The following is a 20,615-nucleotide window of genomic DNA, read 5'->3' on the forward strand; positions in this document are numbered from 1 at the left end:
CCATGCTTTTTTCAAGCCCAGCTAGTATCTTTAAAATCATCATTCTGAACTCTAGTTCTGACATCGTACCAATGTCCATATTGATTAGGTCCCTGGCAGTCGGTACTGCCTCTTGTTCTTTTTTTGAGGTGATTTTTCCGTCTTGTCATTTTTTCTGGAGAAGAATAGATGAATGAGAGAACAAAATGCTAACAGGGTAACAACGTCCCCCAGAAAACATACACAAACAAATCAGAAAAGACCTGTAACCTGGGGAAAAGAAAGAGAAAGAAAAAAAAATAAGAAAAAAAAGATAAAAACAAAACAAAAAAAACCAGAATATGATCAAATATGATCAGGCTGGTGCATAAATCAGTGCCACACACTAGATTTTGGATGTTAGACGAAATTGCCTCCCAAAATTTTAAAGAAAGAAAAACTTATATATGTACAAAAATAAGGGTTAATATGATGAAGGGATGGAATATGACTGTAAATATTAAAATTATAAAAGATTTTCTAAAAGGAATTGATGTTAGTTGAAAAAGAAGAGGATTTAAAAAAAGGGAGAGAATGTGATCAGGCAGGAGACTAGAACAAAGCCATACACTAGAGATTTAGGGTATATTTTGATATGTTAGAGGAAACTGTGTCTCAAAATTTTAAATAGAATAACATATATATATCACAAAAAGAAGGGTAACTATGAAGGGATAAAATATGACTCTAAAAATTAAAAATAAATATTTTTTGAAAAAAGGATTGATAAGATGTTGGTTGAAAAATGGAAAAAGAAAAATTAAAAAAAAATTAACTTTGAAAGACTAAAGAATCATGGTAAAAAAGCCATGAATTTTATGTGCCGTATTCCCCTAGTGCTGGATTTCTGCAGTTCTCGTTGATTGGTAAACTTGGTCTTGGCTGGCTGTTCTTGCTGATCTTCTGGGGGAGGGGCCTGTTGCCGTGGTTCTTAAATGTCTTTGCCGGAGGCGGAATTGCCCCGCCCTTGCCGGGTTGGTCTAAGTCATCTGCTCGGGTTTGCTCTCAGGGACTTTTGTTCCCTGCAAGCTTTGGAGGATGAGAGTGGAAATGGCAGCCTCCCAATCTCCGCCCTGGAAGAGCTGAAAATTCAGGGGCCCCACTCCTCAGTGCGCCCCCAGAGAAAAGCTGTCCATCACTCATGTCTCCCTGGTCTCTGGCCGCGATCAGTGTGCACCTGGCCTGTGACTGAGCATTTCTATCTCTGGCACCCAACCCCATTTGGAGTCTCCAAACCCAGCAGATCCCTGCAGTGCTCTCCCATGCCGCTCCTCCCCGGGGAGGAAGGGGAGTCTCCCCGGATCTGCTGCTTGTTGGGTCCCTGCTGGAGGAGTAGTGGCTGGACTGTGCCGTGGATCATGGTTTATGGCAACCCTGAGCTGAGAGCCCACTCCTCGGCTCCGTCTCTGCAGCCGGCTTCCCCACTCTGATACCTGGGAGCTCTGCCGCACTCAGGTACCCCCGGTCTTTCTGTGACCCCGAGGGTCCTGAGACCACACTGTCCCAGCGAGGGTTCCACCCCCTGCGTAGCCACTGGAGCAACGTTCCTCAGTGGAGCCAACTTCTAAAAGTTCCGATTTTGTGCTCCATGGTTCTATCACTTGGCAGAAGCGGCTGATGGAGGCCCCCTCCCCTGCCATCTATCCTCCGGAATATCACCTCGGATTCACTTCTCCTCAGGTCCTACTTTCCAGAAAGTGGTCGCTTTTCTGTTCAGAGAGTTGTTGCTATTCTTTTCTTCAATGTGAGGTTGAGTTCGTAGGTGTTCAGAATGGTGTGATCCCTATCCAGCTGAATTCCTGGGACCAGACGAAATCCAGATCTCCTACTCCTCCGCCATCTTGCTCTCTGCAGCTATTTTGATAGAGCCTGAGTGAGTGGGGCTCTAGGTTCACCCCACCCCCACACCACTGACTTGAACCAGAGCAGTTCCTCTTTGATTTGTTTTGTGTAGTGGGCATTTACCTAGAAGTGTAATCACAGGTTCCTGCACCTAAAGTGTTTGGCAACCACAGAAATCAAAATTAACGTTTCCTTTAGTACTGTATGTTAATTAAGAAAAATTTTCACACCTTTCCTGAAACGAGTATCTCCATTTAGTTTATTTTCTGTAATATCTTTGCATATGTGTTTAAATGGATGGATTTATATATTTAGGTGTCTTTGTTAATATTCAACATATTTTTCTTTCCTATTAGTATAGGGTACAGGAAGAATATAAAGCCTTAAGTATTTCAATTATTAGGAATTTTTTATTGATATACCACATTTCATTTTTGTTTGTTTTTTTTTAATTTATTTTTTTTAAATTTCAGTATAGTTAACGTAGTGTTATATTGGTTTCAGGTGCACAATAGAGTGATTCGACAATTCCCTACAACACCTAGTACTCAACATCACAAGTGCACTCCTTAATCCCCATCACCTATTTCACATATTCCCCCACCCACCTCCCCAAACCACTCCATAGTTAAGAGTTTGTTTTTTGGATTGTCTCTTTTTTTTTCTTTGTATGTTTTGTTTTTTAAATTCCACATATGAATGAAGTCATGAGGTATTTGTCTTTCTTTGATTTATTACACTTAACATTATGTTGTTGCAAGTGGCAAGATTTTATTCTTTTTTATGATGGCTGGTTAATATTCAGTTGTGTGTGTGTGTGTGTGTGTGTGTGTGTGTGTGTGTATGTGTATATACACCATCTCTTTATCTTTTTTTTTTGATGTTCAATTAGCCAACATATAGTACATCATTAGTTTTTGATGTAGTGTTTAATGATTCATTAGTTGCATATAACACCCAAATGGGGTAACTGGGTGATGGGTATTAAGGAGGGCATGTGTGGTAATGAGTGCTGGGTGTTATACTATTTTTTTTATTTTTTTTATTTTATTATGTTAATCACCATACATTACATTAGTTTTTGATGTAGTGTTCCATGATTCATTGTTTGTGTATAACACCTAGTGCTCCATTCAATATGTGCCCTCTTTAATACCCATCACCAGGCTAACCCATCCCCCCCCACTCTAGAACCCTCAGTTTGTTTCTCAGTGTCCATAGTCTCTCATGGTTCATCTCCCCACTCTGATTTCCCCCCCTTCATTTTTCCCTTCCTACTATCTTTTTTTTTTTAAATATATTATTTGTTTTAGAGGTACAGGTCTGTAATTTATCCATCTTACAGAATTCACAGCACTCTATCTATTCATCAGCTGATGGACACTTGAGCTGTTTCCATACCTTATCTATTGTAGGTATACTATAAACATAGGAATGCATGTATCACTTTGAATTAGTGTTCTTATATTCTTTGGGTAAATACCCAGGAGCGATGGGGCACCTGGGTGGCTAAGTTGGTTAAATGTCCAAATCTTGATTGCAGCTCAGGTCATGATCTCAGGATCCTGGGATCAAGCCCTGCATTGGGGTCCCCGCTCCACTGTCTACCTGTCCCTCTGCCCCTCTCCCCACTTGTTTTTTCTCTCTCTCTCTCAAATAAATAAAGAAATCTTAAAAAAAAAAAAAACCAGAGGTGCAATTGCTGGATCTTAGGGTAGTTCTATTTTTAACTTTTTGAGGAAACTCCATACTGTTTTCCAAAGTGGAGACACCAGTGTACATTCCCCATGTGGGGCTCGATCTCATGACCCTGATCTGAAATCAAGAGTCTGACGATCATCATCAGGGAAATGCAAATCAAAACTATAATGAGATGAATGATGTTGAGCTTATTTTCATGTGTCTATTGGCCATCTGTATGTATTCTTTGGAGAAATGTCTGTTCATTTCTTCAGCCAGTTTTAATTGGACTATTTGGTTTTGTGGTGTTGAGTTGCATCTCTTTTTTATACGTTTGGATTCTCACCCTTTATCAGATGTGTCATTTGCAAATATCTTCTCCCATTCTGTAGGTTGCCTTTTAGTTTTGTTCATTATTTCCTTCACTGTGCAGAAGCTTTTTATTTTTATGTAATCCCAAGAGTTTATTTTTGCTTTTATTTCCCTTGCCTTAGGAGACATATCTAGAAAAAGTGTAGTTATGGCCAATGCCAGAGAAATTACTGCCTGTGTTCTCTTCTAGGACTTTTATGATTTCAGGTGCCACACTTAGGTATTTAATCCATTTTGAATTTATTTTTGTATATGGTGAAAGAAAGTGGTCTTTGTTCTTTTGTATGTAGCTGTCCAGTTTTCCCAACACCTTTTGTTGAAGAGACTCTTTCCTGCTTTGTCAAAGATTAATTGACCATATAATTGTGGGTTTATTTCTGGGTTTTCTATTCTGTTCTATTGATCTATGTGTCTGTTTTTGTGCCAGTACCCTACTGTTTTGATTACTACAGCTTTGTAATATAACTTGAAGTATGGAATTGTCATGCTTCCAGCTTTGCTTTTCTTTTTCAAGATTGCTTTGGCTATTTGGGGTCTTCTGTGGTTCCATGAACGTGTTAGGATTGTTCTAGTTTTGTGAAAAATGCTATTGATAAATTGATAGGTATTACATTAAATGTGTAGATTGCTTTGGGTATTATAGACATTTTAACAATATTTGTTCTTCCAATCCATGAATATGGACTGTCTTTCCATTTCTTTCTGTCATCTTGAATTTCTTTCACCAGTGTTTTATAGTTTTCAGAGTATAGGTATTTCACCTCTTTGTCTAGGTTTGTTCTTAGGTATCTTATTATTATTGGTGCAATTGTAAATGGGGTTGTTTTCTTAATTTCTCTTTCTGCTGCTACATTATTAGTGTATAGAAATGCAACAGATTTTTGCACATTTATTTTATATCCTGCAACTTTACTGAATTCATTTATCAGTTCTAGTAGTTTTTTTGGTAGAGTCTTTTGGGTTTTCTATATATAATATCATGTCATCTGCAAATAGTGAAAGTTCTGTCTTTCTTACCAATTTGGATGCCTTTTATTTCTTTTTGTTGTCTAACTGCTGTGGCAGTTAGAGGACTGGAAGTCCTCTTCCAGTACTATGTTGAAAAAAAGTGGTGAGAGTGGACATCCTTGTTTTGTTCCTGACCTTAGGGGAAAAGCTCTCAGGTTTTCCCAATTAAGTATTGTGTTCACTGTGGGTTTTTCATACACAGTCTTAATTATGTTGTGGTATATTCTCTCTAAACCTTTGTTGAAGGTTTTATCATGAATGGATGTTGTACATTGTCAAATGCTTTTCCTGTGTCTATTGAGATGATCCTATATTCTTTATCCTTTCTCTTATTGATGTGATGTATCATGTTGATTGATTGTAAATATTGAACCACCCTTCTATCCCGGTAATAAGTCCTACCTGACTATAGTGAATGATGTTTTTTAATGTATTGTTAGATTCTGCTTGCCAGGATTTTGTTGAGAATTTTTGCATCTATGTTCATCAAAGATATTGGCCTGTAGCTCTCTCCTTTTTTTGTGGTGTCTTTATCTGGTTTTGTTATTAGGGTGATATTTGCCTCAGAATAAATTTGGAAGTTTTCCTTCCTCTTCTATTTTTTGAAATAGTTGGAGTAGAATAGTATTAATTCTTCTTTAAATGTTTGGTAGAATTCACCTGTGAAGCCATCTGGTCTTGGACTTCTGTTTCTTGGGAGTCTTTTGATTACTGATTCAATATCCTTGCTGGTAATGTCTGTTAAAATTTCCTATTTCTTCCTGATTCAGTTTTGGTAGGTTATATGTTTCTAGGAATTTATCCATTTCTTCTGGGTTTTCTAATTTGTTGGCATGTAGTTTTTCATAATATTCTCTTACATTTGTATTTATGTGGTGTTGGATGTTATTTCTTCTCTTTCATTGGTGATTTTGTTTGAGTCTTCCCTCTCTCTCTTTGAGTGTGGCTAGAGGTTTATCAAAATTATTGACCTTTTCAAAGATCCAGCTCCTCGTTTCATCGATCTGTTGTTGTTATTATTATTATTAATTTCTATTTCATTTATCTGTGCTCTAATCTTAATTATTTCCTCCCTTCTGCTGGGTTTGGGTTTTGTTTGTTCTTTTTCTAGCTCTTTTAGGTGTAAAGTTAGAATGTTTATTTGAGATTGTTCTTGCTTCTTGAGTAGGTCTACATTGCTATAAATCTTCCTCTTAGAATTGCTTTTGCTGAATTGGAAAGTTTGGGGACTGTTGTGTTTTCATTTTCAACGTTTGTATGTACTTCTTGATTTCTTGGTTGACCCATTCATTGTTTAGTAGCAGTGTTATTTAAGCTTCATATATTTGTTGGTCTTTCCAGATTTTTTCTTATGGTTGATTTCCAATTTCATAGTGTTGTGGTCAGAAAAGAGGCATGGTATGACTCTGATGTTTTTGAATTTGTGAGACTTGTTTTGTGGCCTCATATGTGATCTATTCTGGATAATGTTCCATGTGCTTTTGAAATAAATATGTATTCTGTTTTAGGATGGAATTTTCTGAATATGTCTGTTAAATTGATCTGGTTCAATGTGTCATTCAAAGCCACTGTTTCCTTGTTTGTCCTTGTTTTAAGTGGTGTGTTAAAGTTCCCTAGTATTATTGTATTATTATCAATTAGTTCCCTTATTTTGTTATTAACTGTTTTATAGACTTAGGTGCTCCCATGCTGGATGCATATATATTTATAATTGTTTTATCTTTTTATTTTATTTATTGTATTTTATTATTTTTTAAGTAGGCTCCATGCTCAGTGTGGAACCCAACATGGGGCTTAAACTCATGACCCTGAGATCAAGACCTGGGCTAGGATTAAGGGGCAGATGCTTAACCCTCTGAGCCACCCAGGTGCCCCCAAAATTGTTATATCTTCTTGTTGGATTCTTCCCTTTATGTTTATATACTGTCCTTTGTCTTGTTACAGTCTTTATTTTAAAGTCTATTTCATCTGATAGAAGTATTGCTACCCAGTTTTCTTCCACTGCCATTTGCATGATAAATGCTTTCCCATCTCTTTACTTTTTTTCCCCCTAACCCTTCACTTTCAATCTGCATGTATCTTTAGTTCTGAAATGTAGGCAGAATATAGCTGGGTCTTCTCTCCCACTCCCCAACTCTGTCATCCCCTGTCTTTTGATTGGAACATTTCGTCCATTTATATTCAAAATAATTATTGATATATATGTACTTATTACCATTTTGTTACTTGTTTTGTTTTTATAGTTTTTTCTCTTTCTTTCTTTCTTTCTCTATTTCACAGTCTGTTGGTTTTATTTATTTATATTTTTTTTATATACTTGGGGTTCCTTACTTTTTATTTTTTGCATATCTATTACTGTTTTTTGATTGGTTACCATTTGGTTTTTATATAACATCTTCTGTATATCACAGTCTATATTAGACTGATTTGAACTCATTCTTTTTCCTCTTCTCTCTGCATTTCAGATATTTGGTATCATCTTTTATATTATTTTGTGATTCCAAGTTTTCTTATTTTTACTTATGGTTTTTGTTTTCCACTCAGAGTCCCCCTACCATTTCTTTTAGGGCTAGTTTAGTGTTAATGAATTCTTCTAACTTTGTCTGGGAAACTCTTTATTGGTCCTTCTATTCTGAATGATAGCCTTGTTGGATAAAGTATTCTTGGCTGCAGATTTTTCCCTTTCAGCACTTCGAATTACATCATGCCACTCTCTTCTTTCCTGCAAAGTTTCTGCTGAAAAATCAGCTGATGGCCTTATGGGGTTTGCTTTGTATGTAATTGTCTTCTCTCTTGCAACCTTTAAAATTATTTATTAGTATTTTTTGCCACATTAATTATTATGTGTCTTAGTGTGGACCTCTTTGGGTTGAATTTGTTGGGGGATCTCTGTCCCTTCTGAATCTGGATATCTGTTTCCCTCTCCAGATTCTGTAAGTTTTCAGCTATTATTCTTCAAATGCATTTTGTGCCCCCCTTTCTCTTCTTCTGGGATACCTATCATGCAAATGTTGTTATGCTTCATGAAGTCACTGAATTCTTTAAATGTGTCCTTATTATGCACTATTTGTCTCTCATCTGTTTGGCTTGATTGCTTCCCATTACTCTATCCTCCAGGTCACTGATACGTTCCTCTGCTTCCTATAGCCTACTATTTATTCCATCTATTATAATTTTAGTTTCATTTATTAAATTCTTTATATTTTTTTCTCTTTGTCAGCAGTCTCATTTTGTCCTCCACCCTTTCCTGACGTCTAATGAGTATCTTAACGATCCTTACTTTAAATTCTGTATCAGCCATATTACTTATTTCTTTTTCTCTTAGATCTCCTGCTATGATATTGTTTGGTTCTCTCATTTAGGGCATATTTCTGTTTCCTTATTTTGTCTACTTCTCTGTCTGTTTCTGTGTGTCAGGAAAGTCAGCTACATCTTCTGCTTTTGAAAGTAGTGACTTTGTGAAGAAGTCCTGTAGTACCCTGCAAAGCAGTATCCCTGTTCACCAAAACCTGGCACTTCAGGGGAGTTCCCATGTGTGTTGCTTGCATCCTGCTGTGTGTCTGAGTCACTTTCCCTTTCAGTTTAGACATCTGCACTGACTCTTTGCCTGTTGTGGGCTGTGCTTGCTCTCTGTAATATTAGTAAGATCTAGGCAAGCTAGCTCTAAGGGGGTGTGGCAGTAGATGGGCTTGGATTGGGGCAGCAGTGTTAGCAGAATTTGCACTGAGCCACTAGTCCTAGGTCTATCTGCTGAAGTGAAGTGGCTGCAAGGTGCATCTTGTGGAGGCTGTGGCTGGGTGGGGTGCAGCCTTAACAAAAATTGAGCTGAGCCCCAGCAGGCTTGAAGTAGGTGAGTCCTCAGGAGAAATCGTGGGAGTGGTGCACTGCCAGCAGGTTAGGTAGCAAGTGTCTGTGCAGCACCACCTCACACTGGCAACTCTGTGTTTATGCTGAGGACCAAGAGAGGAAAATGGTGCCTGCTGACTCCTCTGTTCCCAGAGAAATCCCCCCAACACACTCTGAAATCAGTATAAACAGATTTCATTTGTTGCCTTGTGTGAGCTTTTCTATGTTGCCTCTCCTCAGGCTGTTGTCTCTTTAAAGGTGGGGACCTGGCTATCACTTGTCCTCTGAGCTTGCACTGTCCTGAGTGAGTTGACTTTTAAAGCTCCAGGTTCCAAGACCCACTGATTATAAAAACTCACAGAATTCAGGCTTTCTGATTTTCAAGGCCAGATGTTAGGGGGATTTGTTTTCCCTGTGTGGGCTCCCTGGTGCTTTCCCCTCTCTGTAAAGGCAGCTCCCAACCACCATTTCTGCTTTTCTTAGCTTCTCCAATGTGGTTTCTTCACATTTAATAGTGGAGTTCTACCAGTCTTTAGATTGCTTTCTGGTTTATTGACTTGGATTTGAGTGATATCTAGTTGTAAACATGGGATGGAGTGCGCTTAGGGTCTTCCTACTCTGCCGTCTTCCCCCAGTTACTACCTACTCTGCTGTCTTCCCCCAGTTACTAAGAATTTTATACTGAAAATTAATTGCTTAAAGCATGATCAGAAAGGCTGGAGGAATGAGAAACAGAGGCCACCTGATTTCAAGAACACTCCATGCCTGCAAACCAGAGATCAGGAAAATGCTATTACTTTGTCTGCAACTGCCTTTTTCCTATAAAGCTTTGGCCATTAGATGCAGAGTATGGCCACCAAGACATCAGTACGTATGTTACTGATGTTGCTTACAATCAGAAGGAACACTTAAAGAGGGCTTCTGCTTAATTTGTCATCTAAATCTGAGGGAAATGCAGTTAATTATTGAAATATATATTTTTCATCCAAAACCTTAGCTTCATGTAGTCTAGCAAATGTAGTTTTTAGGTTGTGAGTCTCTGCAGAATTGGAAGTAAATTAATATGCAAGATCAACCATAATGATCTTTCCATTACATCTTTGACAAATCACTGCTGAGGCATTTGACTATTTCTTATATTGAGTCTATTTTAATTAAAGATTTTTTTATGCAACTCTAGTTACAAAAACAATATAATCTATAATTATAAAGAATATTTGCACATGAACCTGGCAAATTTAGATTAATTTATAATTTAGAGTACAAATTTTATAATTTAGATTAATAAACAATGGTAAATTATAACATTAAAAATGTCAAAAAAAAGTCAGAATGAAGTCAAAATGGGATTCATGATTTGTACATATTTGATAGATTTTATTCTCTTCTGCATTTTTCTCTCCCTCTTAACCTAAAAACCAGTAATTCATATTCTTGATTGTATCATATATAATGGTATAATGGGACTTTTATTTTTTCGTTTGTTGTGCTCCTATCTGATTTATTGTACTGTGAATCTTGAAATACATCAGTGATAGATTTGATAACATTTTCCCTACATATCGATTTTTGATATCCCAGAAACCAAATTATTTTCTATCGTCAATATAATAAATACTGTAAATGTGACCAGATTACATAAATTTTGCTTCAGAATATGATATGAATTAGCTTATAGATGATTTACTCAAGTATGTATTAAAATTTTTTGTTAATATTTGTTCATTTTGTTTTAGTTTTCTAAACTAACATAAAAGTTAGAAAAAATATTATGATAGAGCACTACTTACATCACTTTCATATTTCTGCATTTTAAAAATATTCATTTAAAAATGTGTTATTTTAATATATTTAATATATTATAAAAGCAGCATTCTGTCCTGATATTTATTTTTGACCATTCTTTATGGTAGTTGATGTTGTGATGAGTGAAGGAATTTAGAACCTGCTGTTACCAGTGGTTTCCCTGTTTTCCTGGTATATCCCTGCTTTTAGTTCATACAAGTCAACAAAAAAAGCAATGATGGCACCAACTATCAACTTAAAGGAAATTTCTTTTATGAAAATGCCTCTCTCTATTCTTAGTGTGCCATTTTATTTTGTAATACTTATGTGAGTAATGTCAGTAATATTTGGATACTCTTCAGTGTTCTCTATAATTTCTGTATAACTCAGTGCAACATACTTATATGGTAATATTTGATGAGGTTTGATTTAGTATTTCTAATTTTACCATTAGATGAAAAAGTTTGCCAGTGGAAGACTTGGTTTCTGATTTATTAATGATGTGCTTCAAAAGGTATTATCTCTATAATATATGATGTCTGGATATTTTTATGTATAGTTGTGTGTGTGTGAATCCATAATTATATCCTTTACCCCAGGCATTGACTTTATTTATTACTATGCCTAGTCTCTTTTGTCTAACCAGCAGTTGTCTGTTCTGTTTATTTTTGTCTTTTCTGAGTCAAACATCCTAGCAACTTCAAGTGATAATACCACAAAAACTGGGTGGTCAGGGTTCAAGAGTAAACTAAACTGAAAGTTTATAAATCAAATCCTCACCCAAATGCAATCCTCACAATGGTTGTGTTTTTCCCTCATTCTCTTTTGTTTTTACCTTTTTGAATTTGAAGAAGACTGTACACATGTTGATTTGTGACTATGAATGTTAGAACTTTCTATAGATATAGTAGCTAAAGTTCACTCAGTGGTATTATGTTTCTAATAGAGAGAAAACTAAACTGGGAGTCAGGAAATTGGATTTCTAGCTTCCTCTGATGTGTTGAACTGAAAGAAGCTGTGTTTCCTTTTTTACGTCTTGTACTGAAAAGGCAGTCAGAGCTGGAGGGAAAATACTGTTGAGATTAATACTATGATTGAGTATGACAATTATATACAGGTTGAAGACAAAGGAGTTTTCTAAAGAGGAAGAAATTGTAGAGTCAGGCTTCTTGATGGAAAATATAAATGAAGCCCTGGAGAGCTTCCATGTGGACAGAAAAACAGTTAAATAATATATTTACCATACACCTATTCCATCTTCTGGATAATCAATTGATTTTGACAAAAGCCAACTCTTTAAAGGACTAAAACTTTAAGATAGATTCCTCCACTTAAATCCTAGCTTGATCTATTAAACTACATATGACATTAGAGGTATATGATTAAAGTTTTTATATTAATTAATTTATTCAATATTTACTGAAAATTCATTAACAGAAGTACTAGTCTAGGAACTGGGAACACAGTAGTGAAGAAAACAGAAAAAATGAATATTGCTGTTCTTGTGGAATTTATATTTTAGTGGAATTTCAAGTACGATGTATTAATATTCCATGATTAAAAACCCTGAGACTTTACATTTTGAAAATCTGATAGAAAAATGGACAAAAGCTTATTATTCAAAAACTTGAATATTCACCTCACAATAAACAAATGGCTGATAAATACATAAAAACATGTTCATCTTCATTAGTCATAATGGATATACATATTAAATATGATACTCCACACCCGTCAGACTGTCTAAAATGAAAAAAAGATGGTAAATACCAAGTGCTTGTACAGAATTAAGAGTGTCCAAACTCTTGCATTGTTAGTGAGTGGAAATGGCTATAACCACATTGAAAAACTATCTGGTAATACTTATTAAAAGTAAACATGCATACTCTAAGAACCAGAAATTCCATTAGGCATATACACAATATAATAGATATAGAAAACATGCTTCACACACTTCATATCAACACTATTTGTAACCAACGAACACCGAAACTAGCCAAAAGCTATAAACAGTAGAATGAAAAAAACCAAAAAGACAAAAAAAAAAAAAAACAAATCATGGTATCACCATGAAATGACTCTTATAGACACAATGTTGAGCAAGAAAAACCAGAGATAAAATACACACTACATGGTTTCAACGGTATAACATATAAACCCAGGGTGATGCAACTCCGTGTTGTTAGAAGTCAGAATATCCATTATCCTTCGCTGCAGGGGTATTGTGACTAGAAGGGAACGTGAGGGGCTCTTTTTGGTAATATTAGGTAATATTAGGGTTTTATACTTGGTTAAACAGTCCATTATGATCTGTGACAATTCACTGAGTTGTACACATACTTTTCTTTTGCATATTGTATTTCCAGAAAAAACAATAAAGCTGTTTCCTGACTCTACCCTACTGAGTTAAGTCCACTCAGTTAACTGGTTATAATTTTTTGCCCCATTAAAAATGGAGATAATTCAAAAGTCAGGATGAGCTTATGACAGACTTATAAGTCTTTGTTTCATGAAAATTGACAAGCATGCTTCTAAACATGATGGCAAGCCTGTGGAGATTTTAAAGAAACTTTTTTGACTAAATATTAACCATGTAAAAAAGACAAGTAGTAATAATGAAAAAAAAAAAAAAAGTAACTCCCAAGGAGTTAAAGTTTACTATCTTTTTAACAGAGGTAGTGATAGAAATAATTTTCTATATGGTATTTATTATTTGAAAATAAGTGATGAAAATGTATATGAATAGCTTAGGATTTTTTGGAAAGAAGATTTTACATAGAGGGGCTTTGAAACTATGACCTGGTTCTAATCTGGCTGTGCTACCAGATAGTTGTGTAGTCCTTGTCAAATTATTACATGATCTGAACCTTAGTTTTCTGTAAACTATGTATTAGAATGACCACATCATGAGGGACACATGACAGTCTGTTGGATCTATGAGGGTTACACTGTACTCATTCATTGCTGTATCTCTTGAGACTAGTTTTTGTTACCTGGTAAACAGTAGCCATACTAAATTAATATTTGGAAAATAAGTGAAAATTGTACATGGATATTTAATAAATGCTTCATTTTGTTATATATATATATAATTTATATCCTATTTTAGAATTTATATATCTTATTTAATTTTCACTATTCTCCAAAGAATGTATAAACACTTCCAGATATAACAATCCAGTATCTCAAAATTAGTATGCAGAATAAGTACTCCAAACAAAGATATCTCATACCAAGTCTAGTGCTTTTCTGACTCTAGGGTAGAAAAATAGATGGTTGTTGTATACATGTGGAAAGAAATGTAGTCTCATGGGCTTTTAGGGCTACAAATGGTCTTTATGAATATTGATTCAAGTCTCTGTCGGGCATCCTTGTCAAACATATTTGATTGAATCCAGTATCAGGGACTCTTCCTCCACCAGTGGGTACTCTACAAATCTACAGTTACAGCTGCTAAATATTCCATATTCTGATTTCAAAACTGCCTCCAAAATTGGTTATACCCTCTGGAGCAACAAAAAGTAAGTCATATTCACTGCTACATGACAATTCTTCAACAATTTAAATAGAACTAAATCTTCATATGGTAGAATTTCTGGACTGTTTACTGTTTGCCTACATTTGGTTTTTGTATATCTTAGAAAAGTGGCTCCCAGTCTATAAGTAATTGTGAAAGAATATAATAAGATAACTAAAATATACTCCAATCTGAGCATAACCTTGTTTTGATTTAGCCTACAATTTTATTTTTAGTGGCTACATAACAATATGGATCTATACTATCTGCATTATGGAATTTGTCTTTTTCAAGATGTTGAAATGAAAATGAAAAAAATGAAATGGAAAAAATGTAAAAACAAATTTTATACCCTCTGCATCTGGCAACTACCAATCTGTTTTATTTCTATGATTTGGATTTTTTTTTTTTTTAAGATTCCACATATAAGTGAGATTACAGAGTGTTTGTTCTTTTCCTGTCTGATCTATTTCACATAGAATAGTGACCTCAGGGTTCATCCATGTTGTCACATATGGCAGGATTTCCTTCCTTTACATGGCTGAATAATATATATATAAATGTAGTTGAAGATATGTGAGATATATATAGAGACTAACATGAGATAGTCTCTCTCTATATATATCTCACATATCTTCCTTATCCATTCATCCATCAATAGACATTTTCGTTGTTTCCATGTTTTGGCTATTGTAAACTGCTGCAATGAACACGTGAGGGTACAAATACCTTTTTGAGTTAGTGTTTTTTATTTTCTTTGGATAAGTATGCAGGAATAGGATTGCTGGGTCATATGGTGGTTCTATTTTTAATTCTTTAAGGAACCTCCAAACTGTTTCCACAGTGGCCACACTCATTTACATTCCTACCCAGAATGCACAAGGGTTTTCTTTTCTCTATATCCTTGCCAAAACTTGCCATTTCTTTTCTTTTTAATAGCCATTCTGACAGTTGTGAGGTGATACCTTATTGTGGTTTAGATTTGCATTTCCCTAATAATATTGAACAACTTTTCATGTACCTGTTGTCCATTAAATGTCTTTCTTGGAAAAATGTCTACTCAGATGAAAAAATATAAAATTTTCAAGTTCATATTTTTTTGTGAAAGTCGTAATTGTCACATTCGTTCATTAAACAAGTATTTATTGACTGCATATTATATATCAGTGTTTTTCTAGTGCTAAGGATAGAGTAGTAGATAAAACAAAGATCCCTTCCACCAAAGAACTTATGTTCTAGTTCAGAAAAGGACATAAATGGTGAACTGTCATCTATTTCAGAAGTGTACATTTTTTATGAATAATTTTAGTGTCCTAAGCCCCAATTATTAGCTATTATAGTTAATACAAGAACACTGATATTTAACTAAGGTTATTAAGAATCATACCTCAATGAGCAGAGTCCAATGAGTTAATAGCTTTATATTGTTCCTACTCAAATGAACTTTTATATAATTTCATTTTTCTTTGAGAAGAGCTGTAATTAAAACTCTGGTTTGCAAACCCTCCAAATAATATTGATTCTGGAGTGGGTGGAAATTCTGAAATCCATTCTCTAAAGTAAAATGGAAAATTACTTTGATTCTGTTGAATTAAGTCCAAAAAGGAAGGCAGATATTTAATATTTTTGATAGGGACAATCACTATACCCCTAAGCATCATTATTTGAATTTGCAACCGGCAAAACTATTACATATTAATTTAGTATAACTTTACAATTTTGGCTATTTCTCTAGTTAGGGCGTAACTTTTCATAAATGAGAAGTGTGAATTAAATGCCTAATGGTGGTGGTGAAACTATATTTAATTTATATACTCTTTTAAGACTATATTCATCCAAACCAAAGCAGCAGGAGGAAGAGAGTCTTATCCAAAGGTACAGGCACATAGAAAAATAGTTAAATCACAAGTCAGATAATAATTTGATCACCTTTGATTACAAGGTTAATTACAAAGGTTAGCTCACTTTATTACTAACTTCAATTACTATATTTTTTAAAATAATAATATGCATTGTTTGAATGAAGCAACATATTCAACCTCCTAGCACCATGAAATGCTAAAAACACATAGCAATTATTCATCTGTGGGTGAGTTAGTTTGGGCTGCTGCCTAAGCGCAATTTTTTTCTCTGATGCTAAGCTTGTTCATCATTCAACATCAGTTGTCTGACAATAGGCACATGCATTTTATTTTTATTTCTGTTGTACATCAAATAGCATATCCATTAATATCTTAAAATAAATTACATTTAATGAATATTTCTTCTAGTCCTCTAAGATTTCTTTGGCATCTCTTTCCAAACTTACTGTACTTAAGTTGATATCACTGCAAATGACTGTGTATTCATCTGCTTGGACTGCCATAACACAAATCACAGGCTGAGTAGTGTAGACAACAGAAATTTATTTTCTTACTGTTTTAGAGGCCAGAAGTCCCAGATCAAGGGGTTGGCAGATGGGTTTCTGGAGAGACCTCTCTTCCTGGCTTATAGATGGCTGCTTTCTTGTGTCCGCACATAACCTTTCCTCCATGTGCATATGGAGAGAGGGAGAGGAAGAGAGAGAGTTCTGGTGTCTCTGTTAGGCAGTTACTTAGACATGAGTGAGGAGGGATAAAGCAAGTGCTGGCCCCACCCTCCGTGCCACCCTCACGGGTTAACAGCCAGACCTTCAGAGCCACCTCTAAGGGTTAACAGAACAGGAAAGGCCCAGCTACAGAGCTGGCTCAAAAGTCACGGAGGGACTTCCAAGTGCTAAGCATGTGCACAGGGTGCAACTTGCTCTACAGAAGCTCATTAGACATTCATTAATATACAATACATAAATAAATACAATTATAACAGAATGCATCATGGGTAGGCACCTGGGCAGAAGCCAAAATGTTTATGACCACCACCTGTCAATCAACAATGTCAATCAAAGCCAAATTTATATATACACAAAGCAGGCTTAAAAGAGTGCAGCTAGATCTTCTCTTGTTCTGGCCGTGGCCCACTTTCACTCTCCACAGTGTACTATATTTACCTATTCAATAAACTCTATCTCCCAATTCTGGTCTCAGGTATTCAATTTGGTGCATATGGGACAAGAACCCAGTGACCCAGTAACATCTCTTCCTCTCCTTATAAGGATACCAGTACTATAAGATTAGTGGCCACACCTTTATCACCTCTTTTAACCTGAACTGCCTCCATAAAGACCCTATCTTTAAATACAGCCACACTGGGAGATAGGCACTTCAACATATGAATTTGCAGGAGTAGGGGGAGTACAATCAGTCAATAATAGATTGTTTAAATCATATTTTTCATTTTTAAAAATTTCAAAACCGTTTCATGTTATAGAAAAATTGTGAAGATAGCATAGAGTATTCCCATATGTCTGTTTCTCCTATTAACAACTTATAGTACATTTGTTACAATTAATGAATCAATGTTTATACATTAATTAAGTCCATACTCTACCCATATTTCTTTACTATTTAACTACTGTTCTTTCCTCTTCTTTCTCTTCTTTCCCTCCCTCTGTCCCTTCCTTCCTTCCCTCCTTTCTTCTTTTTGGTCCCAGTGTTCCATTCAGGATATCATATTACCTTTAGTAATCATTTTATATAAGGCTCCTCTTGACTATGACAGGTTTTCAGACTTTCCTTGTTTTTATTGACCTTTATGCTTTTGAGAAGTACTAATTTGGTATTTTGTAGAATCAGTTGAAATTTTTCTTATGTTTATCTCATGATTGGACTGGGGTAATACATTTTTGGGCAGAAGCACACAGAGGTAAAATGCTATTTTCATCACATCATATCAACTGTACATAGTATCAGTGTGACATCCCTGGTGATAACCTTGATCACTTAGCTGATGTCGTGCTGTCAGGTTTCTCCACTGTGGAGTTAACTCTTTCACCTCCCTTTTCATACTGTGTTCTCTGGGAGGAAGAGTGTTCACTGCCCACAGGTAAGGAGTGGGGAGTTACATTCCATGTCCTAGAGGGCAGAGTATCTACCTAAATTATTTAGAATTCTTTTACATTTATTTATTTAATCATCTATATCAGTATATACTCCAGGGACAATTATTTTATACTTTTGATTATAATCTAATACTATTTAATTTTGTCTCACAAGTTATAATTTTGTCCATTGGGAACTCTTTTACTTGGCTCTTGTGTCTCTTTGACATACTCCCATTATTTTTTAATTATTTTTTAAATTTAATTAATTTAATTTAATAATTTAAATTAATTTAATAATTTAAATTAATTTAATTTAATTTTTTGAATAATTTCCTATTCCCCCCCAAAATTCTTATTCCCTGGCACTACAAGATGCTTTAGGCTGTTTTTGTATATTTCCTCACCCAGCCCTAGACCATCCATTTTCCAAGAAGACTGTTCCTTTTTATTGCAGAATGGTATTAGAAACCAAGATCTGGGTGCTAGATGTGCTAATTGCTATTGGGGTGCTGCTTGATTCTAGGCCCTCTCAGCTGAGAGAGCAAGAAAATGTATTTGTGCATGTAATAATACACATCTATAAATATCTATAGATGTATATTAATGAATATTAAACTAAAGTTCCTATCAGTGTCTTCAACTCTAATCAGTTACCACATGGACCTTTCTAGTCTTCTCCCCTTGCTTGTTTGTAATCTTCCACTCCAGCAATCAGTGAGAAACCTCACGCCCACATCTGCTATCCATTTAGTTCATTATTACATACCAGTACACGTGTATAAAGGTATTGGAATTGTTAACTTCTGTAGAAAACAACTCTATCAGCTATAGTATGATACTTATGTACAATTCTTTTTGCTTTTATTTTACACATTCTACTGATTTTCAAAATTTGGTCAGCAACTTTTCTTCCCATCCCTTGCTGTGAAGGTGTTTTAAACAATTATAATACAATTAAATTGTTTTGTCATGTACTGAGTTCTATTCTGGGGTTCTGCAATCTCCTAAATAGTTTTTTTAAAAATGTATGTACATTTAGGTTTACTCTTTGTGCCATAACATTTTATGGGTTTTGACAAATGCATATTTTCACATATCCATCATTACAGTACCATGAAAAATAGCTTTATTCTCCTAAAAAAATAAATGTCCCCAATTTTTTAAACCTATTTAAACAAATGCCATCCACATATCTATTTACCATCTTTTTAGTTTTGCCATTTCCAGAATTCATGTGATTGGAGTCTCCAAGATTTAGCCTTTTCAGATAGGCTTCTTCCACTTAGCAATATGTATTTTTAATTCATCCACGTCTTTGAATGGCTTGAAAGCTCATTTCTTTTTATTGCTGAATTATTATATGGTTGCATATCATTTCTGATATTGGAACTTCTCTGGCTTTTTACACTCTCTCTCTGTTTTGTTTAGCCAGGCAAGAGGTTTATCAATTTGTTTATCAAATAATTAGCTTTTGGTTTTGTTGCTTTTTCTCTATTTTTTTTTTTGTATTCAAATCCATTGATTTTTCTGCTGACATTTTTTTCAACCTCCTTTAAGCATTTAATGCTACATATTTTCTTCCAAGCACTACTGTCACTGCATTTCACAAATTTTGATAGGTTGTATTTTCATTATCATTTAGCTCAAAATACTCTTCTGAATTTCCCTCCAGACTGCGTCTGTGATCCATGTTTTCTTTAATCTCCAAATATTTGGCATTTTCCAGGTATTTTTTTGTTATTAATCTCTAGTTTAAAGCCATTTAGCTTGCTTTATTTATTTATTAATTAATTTATTTATTTATTTATAGAGAGAGAGAGAGGGAATAAGAGCATAGGGGAAGGGCAGAGGGAGACACGGAGAGAATCTTTTTTTTTTTAAATTTAACTTAATTTTATTATGTTATGTTAGTCACCACACAATACATCATTAGTTTTTGATGTGATCCATGATTCATTGTTAAGGGGGCTGGATCTCAAGACCTTGAAATCATGATCTGAACTGAAATCAAGAGTCAGATGCTTAACTGACTGAGCCACCCAGGCACCCCTAGTTTAATTCCATTTTGATCTGAGAACAAACCTGGTATCATTTCTATTCTTCTAAATTTTAGTATTTATTTTTATTTTATCTTTAGTTGTTTTTTTTTGTCCAGAATGTGGTCTATCTTGGTGAATGTAACTTTTTGGATATGATGTATCACATAATTTAAAACTGAAGTAAGTATGTGTATAGCTTGCAGTTTTATGTTAATATGGCTAGGAGTTGGGCTGTGTTCAGTATTTAGGTGTAGATCCTGGAGGCCTTCCTATTTCTTGTTTTTATCTTTGCTTTTGACTTTGGACTTCCTAAAGTATTCCTTTTCAAAGATGGGCTTATCTTGTAGTTGGATAAGTGGTAATCCTCTGTGATTACAATATAACCCTGTTGGTGTTGTGGTATGGTATTAGGGAGGGAAAGTGTTGTATAATCTTCTGATTAAACCTCAGTCATTCAGTAGACTTGTATCTCTAGGTTCATGTGACCCTCACAAGTGTTTCTCCAGTACACAACATTTGACTCTCCAGCCCCCCCAGTCACTCCTTTGGT

Source organism: Eumetopias jubatus, unplaced genomic scaffold (genome assembly GCF_037043125.1).
Source record: "Eumetopias jubatus isolate StellerSeaLion01/CBP00866 unplaced genomic scaffold, mEumJub1_p1.0 scaffold_2, whole genome shotgun sequence".
Lineage (NCBI taxonomy): Eukaryota > Metazoa > Chordata > Mammalia > Carnivora > Otariidae > Eumetopias > Eumetopias jubatus.